This window comes from Saccoglossus kowalevskii, chromosome 12 (assembly GCF_978046115.1).
Source record: "Saccoglossus kowalevskii chromosome 12, keSacKowa6.1, whole genome shotgun sequence".
In the NCBI taxonomy this organism is placed as follows: Eukaryota; Metazoa; Hemichordata; class Enteropneusta; family Harrimaniidae; genus Saccoglossus; species Saccoglossus kowalevskii.
Window position 1 is genome coordinate 28,214,675 of NC_140652.1, and position 18,141 is coordinate 28,232,815.

Genomic DNA, 18,141 nt, shown 5'->3' on the forward strand with positions numbered 1-18,141 from the left:
ATATGATTTATTTACGTATGTCGAGGAAGATTTGTGTACTTGTAAGTGTGTGTATTGTTATTACAAATAAATACTAAATCACTTGAATCACAAATTTTTGTATTTTATTCCCACCTTTGCAATTACCCAAAAACAACTCCTCAATATTAATTAACACGAAATTGCATTAGTTGCAATGTGTTATCGTTGACCGTAGATCTACTGTAAACGTTATTTCCGATTATGAACTGTTCACGTTGCCCTGATCCTACTTGTGTTGAACATCGACTGAATAAATATGTCATTGTGAATCACCTCCCACGTTTAATTTCCTGTGGTATGCGATCTAGTCTGATGCAAGTCACGGGAGAACAGTCACTTGTAACTTACAGATAAAGAAAGGGTTAATGCTTCGTTGCTGGTCATAAAAAAAACGTCTGATCACTGGGATGGCCATGGGTGTGGCAATAACCATTTCTTTATCTTTACATGTATATGACTGTAACAGGAGCTCGTGATATTACTAGGTTGTTGTATTGTGTTTATAAATAAATGTGTTGCGGTAGCAAACACGAGTAATACTAGTACTATCGATACTTTATTTATAAACAAAATACTAGCACCTAGAAAAATTACAAGCACGTCCGGCGCCCAAGAACCAAATTACTACGTGAATGATTAACCGGAAATGAAGCATGACCTAAAATATTTGACCTGTATGCAAATGTTCCTGAAAAATCAGCCAATAGCATGCGCTTTAAATATGCCGAGTATACGCAAAATATACGTAGATCTACGCCGATGTTAATTGTGTGCACTGGTTTATTGCGTGACCGTATATACTACGTATACGTAGGAATACGTTAGACAGCATTGTTCTGCATTAGGTGTACGTTAATGTGCGCACTGTATACTTCCGGTCTGCGTAAATATACTGCTGTGTATATTTACGTATCAGTATGTTCCGAATGTGTGAATATACGTTGCGTATTCCCCGTACATACGTTGAATGTACGTGTGCGCCGACCAACGTATATCTTCGAATATCGGGAATATACGCGTGCGAATACGCTAATGTACCCGCCGTATACCAACGATTTTGCCCAGTGAGAATTGAAGATATCATCATAAAATGAACAAATCTGAGAGAAGTCCATATGTAGTAGCTATATATATAGTATCAAAGCAATCAGACTTGCGTTTTTTTACAAGAAGTCGAAAATATCACTTTTTACTAAAAATGACAAAAAATATTCATCAAAATTGAAGATATCATCAAGAAATGAGCAAATCTGAAAGAACTCCACATGTAATAACTATATATGTAATATCAAAGCAATCGGACTTGTGTTTTCTTTTTACAAAAGGTTAAAAATATCACATTTTACCAAAAATGACAAAAATATTCATCAAAATTGGAGAATTGAAGTTATCATCACGAAATGAACAAATCTGAGAGAAGTCCCCATAGTATCTAGATATATAATATCAAAGTAATCGGACTTACGTTTTTTTTACAAGAAGTCGAAAATATAGCTTTTTACCAAAAATGACAGAAATATTCACCAAAAATAGAGAATTAGAGATTTTGACATGAAATGAACAAATCTGAGAAAGAACCATCCAAGGAAATTGCATATCAAATTTGAAAACATTCTGACTTGTGGTTTCAAAGAAGAAGTTGAAATTGTAAAATTTACGATGACGACAGACAATCAGTGATATGAACAGCTCCACTGTGTCGACTTTGTCGAATGCGGAGCTAATAAAAGCGTACCTATTGATACATGATGAGTATTAAATGTCAATGCCATTTCAGAATGATTTTTAAATTGGCCCAATGCACGATAAACAGTACCCTTAAGACATGACATATTATTTTTTTAACTAAACTAAATGCCATTTAGTAAGGAAGGCAAAAATAATAACAAATATATGTGTCCATGTTTACCATTATTTATTAATTATGAACAAAATCTATTCAGTCATTTCGAGGTCAAAGAAGTTGGGTGAACAAAACAAAAAACATGCCCAGTGATGTCAGAGACAATAAGGTAATGAGGTCATGGAAATTTGTATTTACCTTTCTGTATCATAACAATCACAGGGACCAAACATTTTAAGGTCATCCACTATATGAGATAACATGTGTATCTTTGGTTTTCTTCTAACTTGAGGAAATGTTTTTGTTACACAAGTCAAAAGAGAACTCACAATTCCTCTTGAAACACTCTCATCAGCTGTTTTGAATGTATCAGCATGAACAATAGTAAATACCTGAAAAATGATATTTATTTTTTATCACAAATTGCACAACTTAAAACATTACAAAAGAATGCTCAGCTTATTTTAATCCTTGTTTATCAAAACGATTACCAGTATTTTATTAAGCAATGCTTCAAGACTAAGTCTTATGATTAGACAGTCAAATTAGCGGCATTTTGAAGGGGATAGGCGGTTAGAACGTGAACCCGAAAATAGAAATGTCCCAAACGTGGGAGGGGGGGGGGGACACTTAGCCGAACATGGGCGCTAAGTCGATCGAGTAAAGTATATAAGCAAATTCAAATACTAGCCAGATTTGAAAAGAATGACAAAATACACTCTTTTAACTTATACTCGTATTGAAACAAAATTGTTGTTTACTACACATATTAGTCGCTCTTCAAATGAAGTTTGAAAAGGGAACTTACAATTAAAATCAATTCAAGCTTAGAAAGAACTCCCGTGTGCTGAGAGTATTGGAGACATATTAAAATTAATTAAAAATTTAAGATTTACTTTTCAAACAAGAAGTTTGGCAACTATTTTTTGAGATGCATAACATAACAAAAAATGATTCGCATTATCAAAATTTATAATGCATACAGAAAATACATTAGATTTTTTATCCATGGTTTTTAGTCTAATTTGTTCCAGAGCACCTCTGCGATGAATTCTATTTAAATCTGATTTTTTAAGGTAATAATAATAGATAATCAATATGCATGTTTATCAACATTAAACTAATCAGGTCTGTGGATTATCTCAATGAACCAAATGAATTATTATACAAAGCAATTATTATGCATAGATTTAGGTCTGTATATTGTTTCAGGATGCACATGTACAATGTTTCATTATAATGTGATGATTAATCTTACAATAAATTAGTAGAAAGCTGAAAAGTAAATTATTATGCAAATTACATATGTACCAAGATTCACCGAATTAAGATAAATACTGTCACAGACCATCTGTGTACGAAGTTTCATTGAAATGTGAATAGAACCAAATATTATGATTTATTATGCAAATTGGGTAATTAATGTGATCTGATTTTAACCCAAAACTAAACAGGTCTGTGCATTGTTCAAGAACATCTATGTACCAAGATTCATTGAAATGGGATAATTAGTGCATAAAAGCCAAAAAATAACTAATTATGCAAATTAGTTGATTAATATTAACACATTTTTACTTAAAATTAATCAGATCTTTGGATTGTTCTAGAGCATATATGTACCAAGTTTCATTGAGAATTGATGAAGTAAAAGTACTTGAAATATCGAAAGCTGAAATTTATTAATTATGCAAATTAGGTAATTTATATTTCATATATCTGTGCATCTTCCGATGTATCTATGCAAGTTTCATTGAAATGTGATGATTAGTACCCGAGATATATGGAAAAGCCAAGTTGAGTTTTCATTATGCAAATTAGGTTTATTATAAGCAAGGATTTTTACCAAAACTAATCACATCTGTGCATTAGTCCAGAGCATCTATGTCCCAAGATATATCAAAATAAAATGAATGGGTCTTTAGATTTCAGTCACAGAACAGCTACAAATTAGCTAATTATAATGCAAATCAGGTATTTAATGTGTATGGATTTCAACCAAACGCTAATCACATCTGCACATTAGGTCAGAGCATCTATACAGCAAGTTTCATTAAAAACCAACATACGATTATTGAGATATCAGTGGAACGGACAGACAGACAGACACACATATACACACACACAAACATACAGACAGGGTAACTACAAATATTCCCATTGTGCGCTTCGCAAACGGGAGTCAATAACATGTCATATTTCATCTGGAGTTAACCCGCTCATTCTTTGCATGTTTATAATACTTCCTGTGGGTGGGACATATGCAAATGCACTGGTTTAGTGTTTCAATCCAAAATGGCTGATTGACAGCCATTTGAAAATTTGTTATCTTGGACATGCTTTGTCAGTTTTGTTCAAATTTGGTACATACATTATATATGATGTGTCCCAAACTAATTATATATATATATATGTGCATTATTCTGAGCATCTAATTATCAAGTTTCATTAAAATGTGATAATCAGTAGTTGGGAGATTAGTGGAAAACCTGAACATTTACTGTTTTTAATGCAAATTATTAATTAAATAATAGAAAAGTTTATGGTAAAAATGTTTTTCAAAAATGGGATGATAAGGTGATAATTTTTGGTTTCAACAAATGGCAAACAGTTTGTGCTGTGCCCACTGCAAAATATGGATAGAAAAATATGATCAGCCTTGAATATGGATGTGCAGACTGACCAGAGAAAATAAATATTTATTTAGGTGTTACATCCTCAAGATTTGTACTGTATATACTGTGAAAACAAAAGTTCTGACAGTCTTGGCAATAGATGGCGCTGTTGGCAGGAAATACATGCTGAATGCCAGCTTGTGAAACCTGAAGGACAGGTCGAAGGTTGGGTTTGAGAATTTGAGCGGAGTTGTGTGAATCCTGTTCTGCGCTCCGAGTATTTAAGTGAGGCTCGTGACATTTCCAAGCACTCTGCCTGACATTGCCACAAATTGTCATTGCCATTAATTTCATTGTACATTTACCTTATGATTGAGTCTTTTCACGTGATTTGTACTCTATTGTGTAATGATACTTGTCTACATAAAGAATGTACACCTGTGTCTTGTTTGCTTGCTTGAGAGAACACTAGCAAATAGAATCTGAAGGAGGCGATTTCGGCCTTGGTTATTTTAAAACTTAAAGGGGAATTTTCAAAGCACAGGGATTGCACCAAAGAATCATGGGACACAATTGTTTATGTTTTTTACAATGTTAATCTATTTTTTGTTATCCATTGTAATTTTAATCCAGAAAGAAAATTTGTTGTGAGATTAGGCTTAAATGGAAGTGCCCCTTTAACATGTGTTCCTACAAACTTAACTTTTACACTTATCATCTGTAAACTTTATGTTCTTGATAAGACATTGGATAAGTCATAAGGATTGTTAATTATAATGAAACTATAACAATGCGTACAACACACCTCACTTATCAGATGCCACAACTTAAGTTGATTTCTTGGGACAGTTTCAGCAATCCCTGCCCAAATAAGAATTGTACTTCTCCCATAACCAGTCTAGTCAAATACCTGTAAAACATTTTATCATTAATCTATGTTGTACCATATTGAACATGTATTTTGTTATAAAACTATTTCTTTATCAATAAAATAGTTTACGTACCCAAATATAAAGTATACTTACACAATGATTAATTGTACACATATCTCTAATTGTGCAGCAGATACTAATTGTTTGTTGGATGACATGCCAGTGAATGTTAAATCAGTGGCAATTCTAACCAAACCAAGTTCAGCAGAATGTAACTTCACAAAAGCAATAGATCTGAAAAGATATTAAATTATTTTTTAATGAAATAAGTCCTGGTTGGATTTAGCGGGGAATGTTATTCATGTCAAAAATATAGTAATATGAACCAAAAGTATAGTTAGTGTATGAAATTGGGTAATTGGCTGGTCGTGTATCAACAGAAATTAGATGTATTAAATAACTCTTCCAAAATCAAAATAAATTGTAGAAATTGAACAGGATATGCTATTCATGCATTTCTTTGTATCTAAACTGAATTTCCAGGCTCGTGTAGAGATATATAGTAATATGGTCAAAAAACAAGATGACCATCGGCAGTCAGCCATCTTTGATCTGATTGTGAAACAATCATAAGACATTTTCAAATAACAATATGTCTGTCAGTCATAGTACATGCAAAGAATGAACAGGTTTGATTCACAGGGTTTTGAAATAAGATGCAAGACAGACATGAGACAGAAACATAACTCTTTGTTTCTAACTTTGGTCAAACAGGGACTAACAAGTGACCTAATGTTTGAAATTGCTTTGCTGTCTTCTTCAAAACAAAGTTGACAACATTCTATACAAATCAAATATTTGCCAAGGAAATTAATTTTCCCACAATGCTCTTACCATATTTGGTTGTTGCCATGTCAATTAGTTGTCAAAAAGCAGAAAATAGCATTAACAAAAAATAAATGATTTGTGGATATCATCAGGAAATAAACAAAATGTACTGAATGCAACTAAAAAAATTAAGTATTTTGCTGTTCTTTTGTTCAATATTACAAAATATGATTTTATTTTTGATAACCTTAGAATTTAAAGATGTATTATTTACATACCATGCATTATCAAATGAATTCAGCTCCATGCGTGGATTTTCATTCTCAGACACACCAAACCCTGTTTTCTTTTTTTGTACTATAACAACAATGTAGCACATTTCTTTACCTTGGTAAGAAAATTTCTTCTCCTTTTAGTTACCTAAAAGAGGAACCACAGAATGTGCATCTATGATCAAAATATTTGAATAAAATCAATTTTAGGTTTTTAGGCAATTATAAGGTGGTATTTCTAGATGCCCGCTTTTCTAAATACAATATACTAGGTGTGAGTGAATACAATTTAACAGGTTTCTGATCAAAATATGTGAGTTGAAATGTCATGAAAATTGGTCATTTATATATACATGTAATTGGTGCTGTAGTGAAGTATCACACTGGATCTCACAACACTGTCCTCTTGAGGTGAAATATTGCTCACTTTTGTTTTTATGTTTTAGAATAAAGGACAGCATATACCGTACCGTATAGGAACAGTAAACTGACAAGATTGTTGAAGGACTCTCTTGGTGGAAACTGTAGAACTGTCATGATAGCTGCAGTCAGGTAATCAAATTAGATATACTTTGTACTTATGGTGTGTTATACAATTTAGTTTTTATTCTAATGTTAATATGTGCTGATTGTTCTACCACACAAGTAAATAGTCAAAACAAATTTAAATGCAGTGTGTGCTGAAGGACACTTTTCTACAAACATGTCGGTTTAATATTCAGTTGTTTCCCAAATAAGCACTTTATTACACTGAATGTGATAAAAAGCTGTTACTCTAAAGGAACTTGCATATCTTGTTTAAAATCGAAGAAATCCTAATTTTATGTTTTGATTATGTATGCAACAAACAACACCGGCTGCTTTCGTTTATTTCAGTCCATCTCATTTAACTTTTGATGACACATACTTTGAAGTATGCAGACAGAGCTAAGAATATTCGCTCTAATGTAAGTACATTACTGACATAATTTCACTGAGGTGATATAGTGCAACACTGTTATCATTTTCGTTGGTGTGTGTAAAGAATGTTTGGAAAAAATTGTGAAAAAAAAATCTACACATAAATAGAGAAGGGTTGATCTTGTTACTTCTATCAGTTGTCGACAGTACAGGGATTCTCAGTTCCTTGTCAATCCGATGACATGAGCAGCTCATGATATTATTGTCAGAATTAGTTTGATTTTTAAAGATTTTTTTTTGTACTGGATTGTTACTGTAGTATTTATATTCATTTTGTTTTGTTTCAGTTGAAGAGCAATGTTGTTAGTGTTGATTTTCATGTGACTAAGTATGTGAAAATTGTTCAAGAGTTGAGAACTGAGGTGAGTGTATAATATTATTGTAATCTAGCTGGTGAATAATTATAGGAAATTGAGTGTGGGCTCAATCACTTCATATAGTTGTCATTAACAACAGTGTTTGTAAGTGCTGCCCTCTCCTCCATAGCTGCTAAATTTTCAATTCAACAGGAGAAGAATTTGAACTGACATATCCGGTAGTTGGATTACTATTACTAGTTGGGTTTCCATCAAAAACGCAATATTTAATGATGTCAACAGCCATGTTGTTCAGGTGACATGTACTCGTGTCTTAGACACTTCAACATTTCCCATATAGATAAAGCATCTTGAGATTACTGGCTTTAAACAGTTTCTAGAATGAAATATAATAGGATAGGATCTTTATTGCTATCGTACCCCATATTTGAGGTTTTGATGAAAAGTACAATAAAGTAATACATTTTGAAAACATATAAAAAATAACTAATACTAACAATACAGGAAAAAAAATAAATAAATCGAACAAGACGCTAAACATAGAAAAAATGGTTAATTTGTATTTTCTGAAGCAGCTGGTTTAATCGTTTCACTTTTAATTGAATTTTCACATATATTAAAACAGTCATAGGTGTGTTTCTATTTTAAATTCTTTATACACCGTTCATGTTTAGAAGTTCAGAATATTTAAAAACCAATAAATTGTGAAAAACTGCAGGATAAATAATAATTTTTTTGATGAGAAGTGAAATTTTAGATTTTTCATATTAACATCATTGTTTTCTCAGATTACGGAATTAAAAGTGAAGCTAAAATCCGATGAAGAAGGCAATGTACAAGCCAGGAAAGGAAACAACAGCAAGGAAGATGAAGGCATAGTTAAAATGCAAGAACTTTTGATGAGTTTATTCATTGAAAGATCCAGCATCAGGCGAGAGTTGATGGAGCTAGAATCCTGTGATCGAGACTTGACAGTCAAAATAGCTAGAAAGGAAATGCATAAAGAAAGACTTCACCTGGTGAACCATGAACAATGTGTGAGTTATTTGTAATAACCTTTCTGAAATACAATATCCAGTTTATGTTTTAAAATCTGTGCACAAGTGCAAAGCATTCTTCATTAAGCAGGTCCAAACTTATAAACACCTGTTTGATGATTAATACGGAGGTTTATGCACCCTTAGATCTGTTTTACTGTACCTTACATTACTATTACCAGTTAATATTAATTTAGATATATTGGTATTATTTGGGGTTGAACAAAGTGGAGCTGTGTTCCACAGATGTCAAAATCGGGGGGGGGGGGTGTTAATGTTTGCTATTAGGTCACAAACATTGGGTTTTCTGTTTCAAAAAGTTGTTAATAGAGGGCATGAGTCTTGGCGTAACATACTCTACTCTAGTAACCAAATCTACATAAATTGTTTTCAGGTAACGACTAAAATGGAACGAGTTATTTCAGCATCCCGTAATAGACAGTGTAAATTACAAGAGAGGAAAATAATGGTGGACACAAGAATGCAGAATAACTCTGTCAAGTTAGAAGAACTGGAGAAAGAAATGACCATGCTTGGTACAAATGGAGAAATGCCCGATGTAAGTAGTTTTAGTGAGCATTGGGAAATAAGTGCTTGTATTAAAGTAGAATTTTAAAATGTATGTAGGCTGGTGTTATAGGCTGAACAATTATGTACCGGTATTGGTAATGATGGGGTACTGGTATTTATTGTTGTCAACAATCTGGGTATTACAAAGTGTTGAAAAATGGTAATTTTTTTTTAACATTGTGTTCTATGGAATTGTTCTAAAAATATTATTTTTTGAAAAATATTTAAGGTAGCGAGAAGGTTTTGTGACGTTTTTAAATAAAACATTCCCTGTCTGTTGTCTCGTTCAGAACAGTAATTTAGGTTATATATATCAAAAGACTAAGTATAGAGGTGCAAGTGCGCACAAACTGGACAGACATTGTTTACATAATTATCACGTGACATCAAAAATGGCGAACCTTGTAAAAATGACTAAGTCCGCGATTGCGAGAGCATACTGCGGAATTTCCTGGTGAAATTTACTTCATGCATTGTCCGTAATCAAGTCCATTGAAATGCGTCTCCGATAATCAAAAGACCTATTATTCCGATTTCTATGCAGGTTTGTTTTTTTGTCCCCAAATTATTTCATACTTGACACCTTTAACAGACTATTATTCTGTGACAAAGCATTTTCTTTTAAAACCCAGACATATTTCGCACCATTATTATCTTTTGAACGATAACTGCGATTTTGAATGTCCTAGTCCGAACGCACTTGATTTGGCGGCGGTCCCAATGAGTCGTACTCGATCAAAACTTCAACTCGAGAAAAACGCGAAAAACAGTTTTGGTTAATAAAACACTGTAGATTTGCTGCATTATTATAAATATACACTAAAAATGGCCAAACATATTAACCACTGATATCATAGAACTCATAAAGAGTGTCAGATAATGAATAATTTCAAGCTCGAGCGTGAAAAATGAAGAAAACTGCTGGCATTTGAGTCCGTACTGCAGGAACGTTCGGGTTTTCCATTGTTATGCAAACGAACAACGAGGGATAATCCTCTGACAAACATTACTGTCCCACTGTACAAGCTGACAGTTTACAAACAAGCTAATCCTTCAAGTGTCTCTGATAAGACATCTAATAAAACGGTTTTCATGGTGAAACAAAATGGCCGATGTTTGAAAAAAAATTGCTGTGTCAGAGTGCGACACTGAGTGGCAGATTTTTCTTTGCCTCGTCTGTCAACGCTTTCTTTCTTTTCTTCGCCATTGTGTTAGAAAAAAATGTATTAGTGAAATAGAATATTGACTTTGAAAATAAAACGATTTAAAAGAAAGTTGTGCAAAGTTACAGTACTCCTTTCGCACAACCTCTCGCCCGCTTCCGCTTTCCAATAACCTTTTTCTCTCGCTTTTGCGACCGCTTGTTGAATTCGACCGGACAATTTCCGCTTTGTTTTCGACCGCGCAAACCCCGAAATATCACCGCCCATCTGCTCGCTCGTGCGCGCATTTAAAATTCGGACTAACAGAGTAATTTCCGAGGTTCACATTGTCTTATAATTGTTTTTTATAGATGTTGAACAGCTGACAATAGTTCAAATACTTTTTGTTTTAACTATATATAATTATATGCACACAACCTGACCCTTTGACCTCGATTTGGCTTGGACTGAATATTTTATTTTAAACAATATTCTGACGTGAAATACAAAATGTATTTCAACACAAGTACGACATGGTTGTCTGGGGTTTCTTTCCTGATTGTTGAGTCTTCGCAATGTGTTTTGTATAATTATTGTTGTTTTCCCCGATGCTGAAGGACCATAAAGCTAAATGGCAGTTACTTGCATGGGCTGAGTGAAAGAAAATATTTCTAAGCCTAAAATAAAACCTAATATTACACCTCTTTGTGTATTTGTTAATTTTACATATGTTTGTCATGACAGTATGTTTGTAAATATCTAGAAAAATCTCATCTTTCGTTGATAATTTCGATTGTTTGTTTGAATGTCGATCCCCGTTGGTTTCTCCATACTGAGTTTAGGAAGGGCGTCGATCAACACCGTGACAATCAGCCGAGAGAAGACAAACCCCAAATAATTATAATAAGTATTATTATTTTAATATTTTAATATATATTTTATTTTACATCGTAAAACTAAACCATGCCCAAAACAGAGCTAGAGTTGTTCGCGGTGAAACAACCGCATTGAAGACGATGCAACTTCAACTAGCCATTTCTTACCTTGAAATAAAAAAATAAAAATTCGAAGAGCATCGGGGAAAATATTAATAATCATCCTTATCAATCGCTTGCTTTATTTTATTCGAATCCATGAAATTCACGATTTTTTTTTTACATTTGTTGGCAACTTCCGCGCTAAAAAAGATTGAAAATGTGGGTGTGGTTATTTTGCAAAGTCCTGTTGATAATACGGACAAATATGGTTCTGTGACCCAGGTCGTGCTCCGATCAGGTGACTCTCAGCCAATCAATGATGTTGTAACAAAGCATATTTGACGCTAATTGAAGGGTCGTCGTACAATCCAATCGCCGGCGTCGATTCACATAGTTTTTTGTGCTGTGACAGGCTTCAACATTATTCGCTGAAAAACATATATTTTGACAAACTGATGGAATTTGACCTTAGTTCAAAAAGAAAATACTAGGCTAAGATACATTAGAGTTCACGCGAATCAGTTTTCTCTGCAAGTTGTGAAATAAAGTAAACCAGATAGGGTCGATGATTTTCAGTCTTGAAGGACTTCCATGTGAATCCTGAGTTTTGAATTGTTCATCGACTGGCCACCAAATAGTTATGGCTATAACTAAATTTGACACGTTTTTCTTTTAAGCCCAATAAATTATTCATACATGTCAAGCTCTGTTCGATTTTTTCAGGGCATGTGGCCGTTTTTAGTCGAAAATATTTTTTGTGGGAACACTTTTGCGGTACGTATACGGTATAGACCGAGCTCATTCAATGATCGAGACTTAATTTTAAAAATTGAATGTCAAATTTTACCAGACGAGGACCGATGTGGATTCGGTATCGTTATTTTTGGAATTAATCACTAACATTTCCTCGTTTCTCTGCTCTGTCAAAAGGAGTTACCTAGGCTTTTTTCACGTAACTGTCTCATTAAAATAAAAAAAAAAAATATTACATCTAGAACAAGCACCAAAAACACGTAACAAGAGGTACCAGTTCAGTTGCTTTCACGATACAAGTGTAATACAATTATTAGATTTGAAGTGTCGTTCAGAATGTAATAATAGTTAATACTAGTTGTATGTTCACACTTTACTATCAAAACCACCATTTCGACCACCCATGTGCCAGTTTTCAGTGTTTGGGCGAGCGGTCAATGTTTTCAATGAGCGAGCGAGCGAAAAAAAACGCGATTAAAATGCGGTCGGTTTCCGGTCGGACAAGACTGCGTGGTCGGAAATTAAGCGATAAGCGGTCGATGTAAAAGCGGAAGGTTGGGCGAAATGAGTACTGTATGACCATGTTTCTCCGACGAAGTCTCGACTGACAATAATGCTGACAATGGACGTTGGATAAACACGCATTGTTTGCAACTGGAAGCTTATCACCCGTTATATCAGAATCGTCAACAACAGAGTATACAGATAAGATGTTATCATTTAAACCCTTTCAAAGATAAACATTAATCAAATATCCACGAAACGCCAGTTGTAGTCTTTTCTGCTAGTGTTTTAAAACACTAATTTGAGCAACGTTATTTCGCAATTTCGATCTTTTGTAAACCTGGGATGATGTATCAAGGTCTAAAGTAACCGTTTTATCAATTTTTGAAAAATCAAGAAAAAAGTGAAAATTTCCCTTCTCGCTACCTTAAGACAAGTTTCTCAAAAAGCAGCACACATTGGAAAATGCTATTTTGATGTGTCAATAGCTTCATGATTGTACATAATAAACCAATGAACATTGTCATGCGATTTGTGAGCAATTTTCCCAGAACATATTAGTCGGCTGCTATCTTAAGGTCAAAGGTTTTAGACTGCAACTTTTATAGACTTCATAGATGGGGAGTATGTTTAATAATTCCACAATCAAACCTTTTAAACAGTACGCAACACAGATGGTTGTTTCCCCAAATTGGTACTTTTGCAGATAACGTTTTTTTTTTCCAAATAATAATTTACGAGATCATGAAGGATGTTTCAACACAATGTAGTGAACTCAATGATATGATAGGTATCTATGGTAACAATACAGAAAAGTTCAGCTAATCTTTTACAATGTATAGTAAGGTGTATATGTCAATTTACAGATACTAAGGACAACTCTGAGAATGAGACATCTTGCTGTTGAACTCAAAGACCGTAAAAAAATGGAAAAACATTTAAAAAAAGTAATTAAAGGACAAAATAATGTACTGCAGTCATCTGAAAGGTACGTGGTGATCCACTGGGTGTTTCTCTGCGTACATTTCACTGGCTTTGTACAAGTACACCCACATACAATGTACTGGTGCACAAATATGCTCCAATATCTGTGCAACTTATAAACATGTGCTTGTAAAATAATTAAGTATGAGATTACCATTACATTTATGCATTTTGTGTGTCAGTAATTACATTTGTTACATTACTGTCTGTTTTACGCACTGTTTAATGCAGTCTTAAACTGTATAGTTGTATTACAGTTCCAAGCAAAGTCTTATACCGTAAACTACATAAGAAATATCTTCACACCGGTTTTCTACCAACATTCTGAATTATAGGAATAATCATAGCATATTATAATAATATTATAATTATAGCATAGAATATAGCATATTATCTTGCATATTTTAAGTCAAAATACTTTCTGATGTTTTGATGACTGACAATCTCTGTATATTACAGATTAATTCACAGTCTTCTGCTGTTAGTACAAGAGCAACATTTCCTTCTTAAAGGGTCAGATAAAGCTACATATGATATTGTTGACAAATATGAGAGTATTATGAAGTCATTGGAAGGAACTCGTGAAGTAGTGTGGGCAGACCAACCTAATAACTCAGAAGGAGAAGACAATAATGCACCTGTTAACATCAATATGGAAGCAATATTCAACATTCCAATATTGAGTTGTGCATCAGCATCCCCGTTTGGTATGTACACGTCCATCCCTTGTATCGCACTGATATCAACAAGAGTGGTAGCGGATATGGAAGGCACTTGCAAACAAATACTATGTTTACGTTATTGATCTCAATCCTTATCTCGAATATTACTAATCCTTCATAATTCCAGTGAGATTAACACAGTTGCATTCATATATCTACTTGTGGATGACTCAATTCCAAGGATTCATGTTACCTTCCATTGAGTTGACCTAAGCAAGCAAGACATATGGTTTCTATTTCTGTTACTATTCGGTCACGTCTGATAAAATTGAAAGAAGAAACAGATTTCAAAGATCCTTGCACACCATTATTGATCTGCACTTATTTTGTTCATCATGGATAGAGCTCAGTCTTCAAGAAATAACTTATTCATGTTGTGAATGCATACATGGTACATGTATTTTTATTTGTCAGGCACACAAGTTGTCTGCAATTCACTGTTGAATTTTAGCATCTATTGTATTTTCAATAGAATCATTAAATAATACCTATTTTGACCATGCATGTCTAAACCAAAAACTTCTATAATGATTCACTACAGGTGAAATTTCACTGCAAATCACTGCAAATTAATTAAGTAATAGATCTTATGTCATTTTTGTTCTTGTGAATATTTATCTCAAAGTTGTATTTATAAATAGTGCATACCCTTCCTTTGTGCCTGGTATCTCAACAGATTTACTTCCTGGGATACCCTAGTTTTAATCTTATATTTTGACAACCTCTGTTATACCTATTATACTGATTGACAAATTGTTAAGACTGTGTTTAGAGAAAGCCAACCCTTACCAGAATTTACTTTCCTTTATTTTTATAGTTCCTAGGAGCAATAGAAGAAAAACAAGGAACGGAGAAGACAGTTCAGGTAAATACTTTTGTTTGATAACTATTGCCATATGGTAGGGCAAATCTGATTGGCTGCATGTTTTGAAAGCTCTTCCAAGGTCATAAATATGTGATTTCACAGTTGAATCCTGCACTGATTTTTTTTTTTGGGGGGGGGGGGTTACATCAAGATTAAGAAACCATGCGATTCAGACAATGTATTTTAAGGTAGAGTCATCTCTTTATTATTATTAATCTTATTATTATACATCTTCCTGTGTATAGAGCCCAGAATTGTCTCCCTATTTTTTTAAATATGCTCGCCATATTGGAAATGCACCAAATCAGTCCATATTAGGAATTCACATTTCCAAATAATGCAAGATGCACATACACATGTACCTTGTGTAAATTGTGGTACACTGTAATTTAGTGTTTAATATTTTTGCTTTTGATATTTTCAGATACAGCTGCTAGTAGTCCTATTTCTGCATTAAGAGTAGTGAACAAAGATAACTCTGCATGCACTAATGTATGCGCATCCAAGGGGCCATCTAGGATATTTACACACAAAAAAAATGCATCACACACACCAAAAAGATTTGGCATTCCAAATAAAGAAAACAATGAAGTCGATAGCTCCTGCAGCCGCCAGTTCACCTGGATTCAGTCTCGTATGCCGATGTGGCCAAACACTTGACACCAAAACTACCTCGTACTTCAGCAGCTGAGCTGGCTTTAGGTACCTATCCCAGTAGATCTGCTTCGTTGGCAATGGGATCCTCTCGATCATCCAGCAACATGATGTCACGACTTGCATCTGTTGATGCATTCTCTTCAGGGACGCCTTCAACATCAAACACAGCACGCTCTTCTAAAGCGTCCAATTTAACAAACACTGACACAAGGTCATCTATGTCACGACTCCAAAGGTCAAACACGTTCAACAAAGCAGTGCATACAATTAATGATACCACTAATGTTCACTCCTCGTCATCAACAAGATACTCAATGGTAAATGTGTACACAAAAACACAGAACTCGAAGAACCAGTCAACAGTTGCCACATCTCTGCCAAGTTTGTCACGGAACTCTGACTTTGCTATCGAGGGAGTCTGTCCTTTAAGATCACCAAGTTTATCACCTAGTGTGCCACCTCATATTGTTGCCAGTGGTGACTTAACAAGTCATAATAGCCTGTCAACAACATTTACTTGTGGATCCCCAGTGGGTACAGGTTAGTATGTCTGTAAATTTAACAACCCTCCATTCCTTGTTATTTGAAATGGTCACTAGGCACTTGCTACAAGTATTTTTATGCCCGCAACATTGTAAAAACAAGGTGAACTTGTCACGGGTATCGGCTGATGTTTTATACGATTGATGTCAGGATACTCGTCTGTTGTCGTATATTGATAAATTCACAATATGATATACAATGACATATTGTCATGGATTAAAAATTATAATATTTTGACAAACCATGGTATACAAGGATGAAAAAAAATAATGCCTTCATGTTGTGAGTTTGATAAGCCGGCATCATGCATGAGTTTTAAATGTACAATGTTGTCAATCCAATGTAAGTAATAAATGGTTAATCCTTTGCATCTTACTCTTATCAGGTCAGAAGATGAGTTACGCACAGGTGGTAAGCACTCCACAGAGGGTCTCACCACGGACTCCATTGTTCATGTATCAGCGATTCCCCAGTTCCATTCAACTTGGATGTTGAAATAATGCCATCTAAACAGTAAGAATTGTCATTGACTTTAATGTTTAATTGGAGGTATACATACATATTGGCATGTTTTAGATTTGTTTGCTGATTATTGGTGATGATTATCAGCCTGTCACACCTATAAATGTATTAAAGGGCGTGTCGCGCCCTGTTCGATATGGGACTCATTGCGATGTATACAACGCGTGTAAAATACATTGTTTATTTACATGAAATTCGATCACGCGCTGCGCGACGACCACCGCGCTTTAAAGTGACAATAGCTGTGATTTAATGATAACCACATAACTTACCAATAACTTGAGCAAAGTGACCCGACACAAGACTAATATCACATAATATGCAATAAACACAAATCAGGGTTGAATCATCAGTAACAGGTCAGTGACATTTTGTTCAGGACCCGCTGTAAGTTGCCATCTTGTATCGTAAACTCAGAAGTTAGCTTGACAAAATTGTAATTTTAATAAGTGACTGAAATGAAATGTTGCGACCATTTTTACAATGTACAATGCCAGTACATGTATATAGCGTATATGCTATGTGTTCAGTGTCCTCATTTGAATGATGGCCATCACAAATTGGCACCAATGACACAGGAAATGTTTTATTAAAAATAAAAATCAGAGAAACACCTTAATTTTATTTGTTTATTTTGACTGACGTTTCTTAATTTACCATAATGTTTACAGGGAAAAAAAGGATGCCTGACAAATCCACTTCTGCATTTGGTAAGTATTTTAGCTCTCATCTGAAAGTCTGTTTACAATTTGGGCTTGTTTTTCATTCCGTGCATTTATATGTCTGAAATGCTAGAACCAAAATCATAACTTTTTCTTACATAGACAATGTATTATGGTATGGAGTGCACTTAAAGTTTTATTTTGATTCATCCAAATTAAACGAGTCTTTTGGGGGTAAAGTTGGCCAATTTAGTCTAAAATAATCTTTTTCCTGTTGTATACAAATACAAATTTTAATGGAATAAATATTCTATCAACATTTTGTAGTAGTGTTTTGGGGGCACAATATGGTCATTTCGGGTCAAAAATGGTGGTGAAAATGATGCCGAGAATTTATTGCACATGTTAGAATATGGTAATCAAAATAGAACACAACATCCGACCGATGCTAATGCTCAGTCATCGAGATCACACGCTG

The 18,141-nt window shown here is 34.1% G+C and overlaps 1 pseudogene; it reads left to right on the forward strand.

The window, feature by feature from the left end:
• Window positions 1-2,504: 2,504 nt before the first annotated feature.
• On the forward strand, window positions 2,505-16,974 carry LOC146735700 (kinesin-like protein KIF18A; annotated as a pseudogene).
• Window positions 16,975-18,141: the final 1,167 nt, after the last annotated feature.